The sequence below is a fragment of the Montipora foliosa genome, chromosome 11 (genome assembly GCF_036669935.1).
Source record: "Montipora foliosa isolate CH-2021 chromosome 11, ASM3666993v2, whole genome shotgun sequence".
Classification (NCBI taxonomy): Eukaryota; Metazoa; Cnidaria; class Anthozoa; order Scleractinia; family Acroporidae; genus Montipora; species Montipora foliosa.
Genome location: NC_090879.1, coordinates 2629332 through 2636831, shown reverse-complemented (window position 1 = coordinate 2636831; position 7500 = coordinate 2629332). Strand labels below are relative to the sequence as shown.

Sequence of the window (7500 nt, the reverse complement as noted above, 5' to 3'; positions counted from 1 at the left end):
ATTCAGTGCTTTATACACTAAAAGCAGAATCTTGAAAATAATACGGTATTGAATCGGCAGCCAGTGAAGCTCGCACAAAACAGGTGTGATATGCTGAAACCTACTCATTTGCAACACAACTCTAGCCGCCGTGTTTTGTACATACTGCAATCTTTGTAATTGATATTTAGGCAGGCCATATAATAATGCATTACAATAATCTAGTTTCGATGTGACAAATGCGTGAACAACAACTGCTGCAGATTCTTTAGTGAGATACTTCCTAATTCTAGATAAATTCCTGAGATGATAAAATGATGAACTACAGATGCTAGACACATGTGCATGAAAAGACATGTGCTCATCAAAGATAACACCAAGACTCCTTGCCGACTGAGAGGCAGCCACGCTCTCATCACCAACACATAGGGACTGAAAGGATGGAGAGGGACGATACTTTGAGTGGATGAGCATGACCTCCGTTTTGTCGTGGTTTAGCTTCAATTCATTAAGATCCATCCAACGACAAATAGCAGAAATGCAGTTCTCGACCCTCGATTTAGTAGCGTCCACATCCGCCGATTTGAATGCAAAATATAACTGAGTATCATCGGCGTATAGATGATAATCCAAGCCATAAGATCTTATCACTTTTGCAAGTGGCGCGGTATATAGAAGGTAGAGCACAGGTCCCAGAACTGAACCTTGGGGAACTCCCACGGGAAGATCTCGTACCGTAGAATTCGTCTCATTGATGTGAACAAACTGAGTTCTTTGAGAAAGATAAGAATTAAACCATCGTAGTACAGTTCCTCTGATGCCAAATGATTTCTGCATTCGTGCCAGCAACAAGGTATGGTTAACGGTATCAAATGCCGCCGACAAATCCAATAAAACAAGGAAAACATTCTCGCCCTTGTCCAATGACAGCATAATGTCATTTGTAACGGTGAGAAGCGCAGTCTCGGTGCTGTGGAAAATCTTGTATGCCGATTGAAGAGGCTCATGTAGATCATTTTCGCAAAGGTAGTTATTCAATTGCACAAACACTGTTTTCTCTATCAATTTAGATAGGAACTTTAAATTCGACACAGGGCGAAAGTTACTAAACTGCTCAAAATTTGCATTTAATTTCTTAAGAAGAGGTAATAGCAGCGCAACCTTAAGTTCCTTGGGCAACAATCCAGATGACAATGACAAATTAATCACCCTTCTGAATACAGGAACAAGACTAGAATAGCATTGCCGCATGATACTTACTGGAAGTGGATCCAGTGCGCATGCCTTAATAGTTGAACCTCTAGTCAACCTTAAGACGTCTTCATCTGCTATCATTTCGAACTCGCTAAAGCATGACGTACACTCAAAATCCTCCATAGTGCGCTCCCCCAGATATTCTTTCCTAATCAGCAACTCATCACGAATTCGCACAATCTTGGCACTAAAGAAATCGGCAAAGGCATTCGCGAGTTCTTGGTCACTGTTCGCAGACGGATATCTTTTGTCTTTGTTCCTTTGCAGTAACTTATCAACTGTGCGAAAAAGTAGCTTGCTATTATGGACATTGTCCTGAATAACTGCTGAATAATGCTGTTCTTTCGCCTTATAGAGCATAGCATTTACAACATTGCACTGTTCCAGATAATTCACCCTGTCAATCTCAAAACCAGTCGAACGCCATTTACGTTCAAGCCTTCGCCTCTTTCTCTTCTGGATGGCGATCTCCTCATTATACCAAGGAGCACTTGGTCGAATAACAATAGTGCGAGTTCTTTTAGGTGCCAACCTGTCCAAAGCCTTGCATAAGACCTCATCATACTCCCTAGCCAATGACTCAATACTTTGCGAGACACACTCATCCAACAAACCCGACGATCCAATAATATCATTAAAAGCATCAAAATCAAAACCCTTTAATTTACGAGAGACGACAGTTCTCCTCTCATTTAGTGGTTTCCGTAAATTCAAATTAAAGCAAACAACCTTATGATCCGAGATAAACTGTTCCATGACCGTAACATTCTTTAAGCCTAAGGCACCCTCAGTCTCATTCCTTGTAATGACCAAGTCCAATATGTGACCTCGTTCATGGGTGGGTACACACACATGTTGCTTTAAATTGAACAAATCCAGTAGCTCTCTAAATCGTGTCGCGTCCCCATCGGCCTTGTCGTCAATATGGAAGTTAAAATCCCCATATATCAAAAGCTCTTCTGAGCATATTACAGTCTCTTCCAATAGACTAGAAAACTCCTCCAGAAAGACTCCAACTGAAGCACCCCCCGGGGGACGGTAGACAACGATTGCTCTCAAACTCTTACGAGCAACAAAAGTGACATCCATGCATTCAAATGATGTAAAAGAATGCTCACATAACCTTGTTTTAGAGCCAATACCTTGCTTGTAAAGAAGGCCCACGCCTCCGCCCCGTCCTACCGATCGTGGGGTGTGCAGGAGACGATAACCATTCGGACAGAGCTCTCCAATAGTCACTTCACTACCTTCCATATGCAACCATGTTTCTGTAATCCCCAACAAATCCACCTTATAATCCACAACGAAGTCTTTAACAATAAGAGTTTTGTTGCATAATGAACGAGCGTTCATAAGGCACGAGGTGAATTCCCTGTTGAACGAAAATTTAGGAGCAACACTGACGCGATCCAAAGAACGAAGATTATGCAAATTAGATCCCTTTGGAAGAGAATGTCGACTCCGTAGGTGTCCATTCTTGACCGTTCGATTTAAAGAAACAATTGTTGTAATCCGACTATCAGGGCCTGGATTCAATTTAAACACCAAATCGCCCACATCTAGAATAAGATGGAAAGTCGCATTCGAGTTCGCATAGTAAGCACACGGTCTTTTGTGTCGCCTTAACTTGATCTTTAGCGAACCGCGACGAGTGTTTGAGGAGCCCAGTAACGCAGTGAAGCGTCCAAGGAGATCATTGTTAGAATTCCAGGGCAGCCAATACAATAGACCGCAATCAGCATGCAAATGACCATGCAAATGATCGACTAGACTGTCGCCTCGGAAAACCAGCGAAACCCAGGATAAATAATCTTCAAATTCCCTTACGTTCATCCATTTCACATAATCAAAACCACTCCAGCGATAAGCTACCCCATTTAGACGTCTTCTAGACTGTTTTATCGCGCTGAACAGTTGTCCATAGAGGAGGAAAAATAACATAAACGCGCACCACAAAATACGGTGGCCAGCCACATCACGCATCATTGAACAACCGTATTCATATACAAATTAACTGGACCAGAGATTCACCCAGATGATCTTAGCCTGCGTAGCAAGCGTTTTCGTTGAGCACACTATTTTCGAAATGAAGCACGGTACTAAGCTGAAAACATGCAAACAGATATATTTTTAAAATCTCAAAAGGTTCTTAAGTTTTGTATTTTATTTTTTTGTGACGTCACGTGCAACCCAAGGGAAAAAAAATATCATAACTTCACAGAAGTTTAGGTTTCATGACATGAGTAATCATCGTTTTAATGCTACAGAACTGTTTCGTATGATACAAGTACCACACTCATCAGGCAATTTTAACGACTGAACTGTTGAAATTGGAAAGCTGGCAGTTAAATACGGAAATTTGAATGGTTGCTATGGTAAATGCGTTACATTTAAGGAGCTGCTAGGTAACAAAACATGATATAAGGGGATTATATGTCGGTATTTTAAATTTACGTTACTCTAAAGTTCCGGAGTACATATCGGTTTCTGTGGGGCATGAACTTGCTAATTCGTTTCTTGTGTTAAGGCTTGATAGTTTTTTCTCATATATGATTATCAACGTTTCATTCAGACAAAAACTACATTTCTTGCTAATGTTGCTGTAGGGTCTACATTTTTAAAGAATTTTCCATTTAATTTGAAACGGTTTCTTTGCGTCTTGTAAGTTCCAAACATGTTTGGAAAGCTCTGCTGGAACAATTACTCAGCATTCTCAGATGCAGAACAAAATTCTTGCTTTTCATAGCTATGATTCCAGCTATGATGCCACGTATAGATTTCGCTCATGTTTAACGGCGGACTATATTTTTTGTGGTCCATGCATAGGGGACCCCTGGGACCTTAAGGGTCAAACTAAGATATTTTCTGACTTGCACTAATTAACTCCTATAAAAAGATGGGTTCTGGTTCATTTCAAAGTTGTAGGCATTCGATTTCTGCAAAGCTTTGTCACATAAATACTAACTATGATTGACAAAGTCAAATGCCAATTTACTAAAATCTAACTCAGGCTACCCCTCCCCCCCCCCCCCCCAAAGTAACTTTAGTTTGCTCTTATAAGTGCCAGATCATCGCTTAGAGCCTCTAGACTTAATACAGGCATCTCTTGTCGCAGGCCTCACCGCCCCGGTCTTGGACCGCCCCAATGGTTTGAAAACAGGCTGCGCCGGGTTTCAAGCTAAAATATAAGGAGCCACCTCCTTCAAAATTAAGTCAGATACCAAAGCACAAGTGAGCAGACGGTGCCTAAACAAACATGCTCAACTAATTCCAATCAGGTTGAGGTTCACATTGGCCACAGCATTCAATTCGTTTTCATTCCACCCCGATTTCTGACTGGATTTAAAAAAAAGGTACATCCTAATGCCTTGAATTTACTTAGCACTTTCAGATGCTTTTCATAGCTATGATTCCAGCTAGGACCAAACTCTAATCCCCTGCAGCTCAACAGTGCCACTTATAGATTTCACTCATGTCTAACGGCTGGTACATGCATGAGGGACCCATTGGTACCTTAAGGGTCAAACTAAGATATTTTTCTGACTTGCACTAATACTCCTATACAAAAGATGGGTTCTGGGTAATTTCAAAGTTGTAGGCATTTGATTTTTGCAGAGCCCTGTCACATACATACTGACTGTGATTGACAAAGTCAAATGCCAACTCACTAAAATCTATTTCAGCTTCCCCCCCCCCTCCCCCAGCAAATGGTGGCCCCCAGCAATGGTGTAAATGATACGCCAAGCCTACCAACTACTTGGTGCGTCTGGTTGGGAAGAGGTGCTGCAAGGTATTAGAGGAGAAGTGAATTGTCGTATGGTAGCAGATTGGCTACAGAATCAGTACAATCAAAGAAACAAAGGATATTTGCCGAAGATAGCCAGGGGCGTACCCAGGATGGGGGGGGGGGGGGGGCAATTCCTGGGCTGCCCGTGACCCCCCTTTCTGACAGTCACCAAAATACAACAACATATTACAAGCCGTATCTGTGAGACTGGAACAGGGTAATTTATGTCACCTAGAACTTACTTCATCTGTGCAGCTATTTTGTACGCTTGTCCCTTCCCCCGCATTCTCTGCTCACCCAAAAAATTGTCACTTTCACTAAAAACAGTGCGGATGTCGACATGACAAAGTGGTAAGTACCCTGGGTTTGAGAAAGTGTGAAAAACCCATAATGTCATCAAAATATTTGTTAATAGCAATGCCGCTGAATTTTGGGTGCAACTCTGCATTGATAATTCAATATAAAAGTTCATGGCTGTGAACAAAATGACAGACAGTAATATTAATCCATAAAGACTCCATAACATAAAGTTGTTTTAAATGCTTGTTGGGGGAAGCGTTTTATGAAATGACGTTTTATTGAGTATTTTACGCGCGTTATTGTAAACAATTGCATATATTATATGGTGCTTTCCATATGATATATCATTAGTGTAAACAGTGTAAATCTCCCTTGTATTAGTAAGGGAGAAAACACACAAGACACACACGTGAAAGCCTTAAAATGTGCGTGACATTTGTGATTTTCCTGTATATTTACAGGGGTAGCTTCACCCGAACCATGCTCCTTCATGGTCATTGGCTCAAGTGGTGCAATCAATTTGAGTTCCTCATTCGTCATAGAAAATACTTGCATCTGGCATATCGCAGTACCACCTCATCACAATATACGTTTAAACTTTACTACCCTTAATATCGTGAACCAACCTGGCTCGAACATCAGTTCGGTAAAAGTCTATGATGGAAGGAACGAGTCTCAAACGTTGCTTGGGCACTTCACTGAAAACAAGAGTCATTTCTCCATACAATCCAGTGGACGCTACATGTTGGTAGTTGCAACTGGCGTTGCAAGCTTTAAAGCGGTTTATACTTCTAGAGCAAGAAGAGGTAATTCCAAAAACAATTCCTCATTAATATCACAGTTGTACTGAGAAGGTATCATTCTCATCATGGTCTTACCCTTAAATTCAAATCTAAAAGCTTTCCTGTTTCCTGTTAACCAACCAAAAGCAAATGTTGGGCATCACATAGGTTTTTCTCAACAGAAGAGTACTACTCTGTCCGCTGGACTCGCAAATTTGACTGGGATATGAAGAACAAACTATGATGACATATTCAGATATGGGAAATTCGTTTTCCAATGAAGTTGGTCGATTATTGGCACCGTTGGATTAAAGTCTTGGACCTGTGGCTGGAAACATTATAACCCTTTTTGGTGCCTTTTTGTGAGGAACATTCAAGTTAAAATGACATTATTTTTCAGCAATCTAGGCACTTTTCAAAAGTTTTAAACTTGTTTTCTTTTCTATAGCATCTTCAAACAAATTCATCCCTTGTTGCATTTCATTTTTGCGAACTGAATTGGTTTCCAAACCATCTTTGGCAAAGTAACAGAAGACGAGAGTAGATCACCATCCCATGTATCCCTTGTGATCGGCTATGAAAGCCAGAAACGTTTCTATGAGTTCATGTGGTTTAGAGCTGAAATGAAATTTAGGTAGTAATAAAGTAGTATTTAACGAAGTGAATAGGGACTGTTACACTTTCTTCCTCACAGTGTAAAAACGTGTAAGAATTCTGGAGATGGTCTTATAGCAAAGTAACTATTTTGAAAGTTCTGAGGTTCGTTTACAATGCGCTATAGTTAACTGATGGCTAAAATTTGTACATCGTCTTTTATTGCAGCTAAACCAAGGGTAGTAATACCTTTACGAATGGTTCGAACAATCTCTAAACCAAGGGTAATAATTCCTTTACGAATGGTTCGAACAGTCTCGGAGCATTATGTGTGGTGCTCGTCTGAAGGGACGCCACCGATCTACATATCATTGATGAAGTCAACTACAACCTTGGCTTTCGGGAAGGGAATAGTGTGGAGCAAACTCAACCAGGGTGGTAACTATAGTTGCGTCGCTACCAATAAAGTTGGCACCGAATCAAAGACGTTTAACGTTTCTCTTATAGGTGAGATTATACTGACTTTATTTCCCTCCAAACGTGGTTAGTTCATCATCACACGAAACAAAGATGTAGCAATAAAGCGACGAATTAATTTCCAAGTCTAAAATAATTTTTCCATAACATTATTATCCCTTATTATCCCTTATCAGATAACAGCTCTACGCAAACCATTTCCTCCCGAGTGGAACTGAATCCTCTTTTGTCGTTAGTACACTTTGTTTTATTCCGATTTCCACTTGTTTATAATCAGATGCTTCATTCGTACACATACGAATTACAGCTCACTTTCTTTTGAGACAA

General features: G+C 40.6%; 1 long non-coding RNA gene across 1 annotated transcript in view; it reads left to right on the top strand.

The window, feature by feature from the left end:
• LOC137977727 (uncharacterized) overlaps positions 1–7138 on the top strand; it is a 9578-nt gene extending 2440 nt beyond the window's left edge. The window contains exons 2-3 of the long non-coding RNA XR_011117871.1: positions 5782–6126; positions 6925–7138. This is a non-coding gene — a long non-coding RNA (uncharacterized lncRNA). The remainder of the gene's footprint in view (positions 1–5781; positions 6127–6924) is intronic.
• The last annotated feature ends 362 nt before the right edge of the window (positions 7139–7500 follow it).